The sequence below is a fragment of the Piliocolobus tephrosceles genome, unplaced genomic scaffold, assembly GCF_002776525.5.
Source record: "Piliocolobus tephrosceles isolate RC106 unplaced genomic scaffold, ASM277652v3 unscaffolded_27095, whole genome shotgun sequence".
Lineage (NCBI taxonomy): Eukaryota > Metazoa > Chordata > Mammalia > Primates > Cercopithecidae > Piliocolobus > Piliocolobus tephrosceles.
This window is the reverse complement of record NW_022309971.1, coordinates 2,375-4,385: the sequence shown is the minus strand read 5'-3', so window position 1 is coordinate 4,385 and position 2,011 is coordinate 2,375. Positions and strand designations below refer to the sequence as shown.

Below are 2,011 nucleotides of genomic sequence, written 5' to 3'. Positions count from 1 at the left end.
CTTTGGGAGGCCGAGGCGGGTGGATCACTTGGGGTCAGGAGTTCAAGACCAGCCTGACCAACATGGTGAAACCCCATCTCTACTAAAAATACAAAAAATTAGCCAGGCATGGTGGTGTGTGCCTGTAACCCCATCTACTTGGGAGGTGGAGGAAAAGAATCACTTGAACCCAGGAAGCAGAGATTGCAGTGAAACGAGATACTGCCGCTGCACTCCAGCCTGGGCAACAAAAGTGAAACTCTGTCTCAAAAACAAAAAAAAGTACACTATTATATAGTATTTTCACCATATAGATACAATAAATGTAAGTTAATTCAGGAGTACAGATGAGCCCTCTGCTCTTTCCATACGACATACAGACATATCTTCTTGTGTAGCACCAGCAGCAGCCTTGAGACATCATGGTGTGAATGAAGGCCAGAGTAAACAGATCGGACCATATTGGAAGCCTGTTTACCAGGACTGCTTTTAACTCTAGCAAAGTGGATAGTGTTACCATCAATGACCACTTCATTCAGGTCAACTCCATGGTCTACATGTTCCAGTATGATTCCACCCATGACAAGTTCCATGGCACCATCAAGGCTGAGAACAAGAAGTTTGTCATCGGTGGAAATCCCATCACCATCTTCCAAGAACAAGATCCCATCAAAATCAAATGGGCTGGTCCTGATGCTGATTATGTTGTGAAGTCCACTGGCCTCTTCATTGCCTTGGAGAACGCTGGGGCTCACTTAGAGGGTGCAACTAAAGGGGTCATCTCTGCCCTCTCTGTTGATATCCCCATGTTTGTGGTGGGCGTGAACCTTCAGAAGTATGAAAACCACCTCGTGATTGTCAGCAATGCTTCCTGTACTGCCAACTGCTTAGCTATCCTGCCCAAGGTCATCCATGACAACTTTGGCATCATGGAGGGACTCATGGCCACAGTTGGTGCCAACATTGCCACCCAGAAGACTGCGGATGGCCTCTCTGGGAAACTGTGGCGTGATGGCCACAGGACTCTCCAGGACATCATCCCTGCATTTACCCACTCTGCCAAGGCTGTGGGCAAGGCCATCCCTGAGCTTAACAGAAAGCTCTCTGGCATGGCCTTCCATGTCTCCACTGCCAACACGTGGGTTGTGGACCTGATCTGCCATCTGGAGAGAGCTGCCAAATATGATGACATCAAGAAGGTGGTGAAGCTGGCATCAGAGGCCCCCCTCAAGGGCCTCCTGAGCTACATTGAGCACCAGGTTGTCTCCTCCAACTTTAACAGAGACACCCACTTTTTTCACCTTAGATGCTGGGAATGGCATTACCCTCAATGACCACTTTGTCAAGCTCATTTCCTGATATGACAATGAATTTGGCTACAGCAACAGAACGATATACCTTATGGTCTACATGGCTTCCAAGGAGTAAGAGCCCTCTGAACCACCAGCCCCAGTGATAGCACGAGAGGAAGAGAGGCCTTCAGCTGCTGGGGAATCCCTGCCAAACTCAGTCCCCCACGACACTGAGAATCTCCCCATCCTGAACGCAGTTTCCACGCCAGGCTCCCTGAAGAATGGGAGAGGACTATGAGACCCCACTTTGTCATGTACCATCAATAAAGTCCCCTGTACCCAGCCAAAAAAAAGTGAGCATAAATGATAGTGAAATATATAAAAGTAATTACACAGTGATGAGTTTGGGGTATTTATTACCTTTGTTTTTATTTTATTTATTTATTTTTTAGAAATGAGCTCTCGTGGCTGGGCGTGGTGGCTCACGCCTGTAATCCCAGCACCTTGGGAGGCCGAGACAGGCGGATCACAAGGTCAGGAGATCAAGACCGTGCTGGCTAACACGGTGAAACCCCGTCTCTACTAAAAAAATACAAAAAACTAGCCAGGCGCGGTGGCGGGCGCCTGTAGTCCCAGCTACTCAGGAGGCTGAGGCAGGAGAATGGCGTGAACCTGGGAGGTAGAGCTTGTAGTGAGCCGAGATCGTGCCACTGCACTGCAGCCTGGGCAACAGAGCAAGA

The 2,011-nt window shown here is 48.8% G+C and overlaps 1 pseudogene; it reads left to right on the top strand.

Moving 5' to 3' along the window:
- The first annotated feature begins 410 nt into the window (after positions 1-410).
- LOC111547515 lies at positions 411-1,407 on the top strand (annotated as a pseudogene).
- The last annotated feature ends 604 nt before the right edge of the window (positions 1,408-2,011 follow it).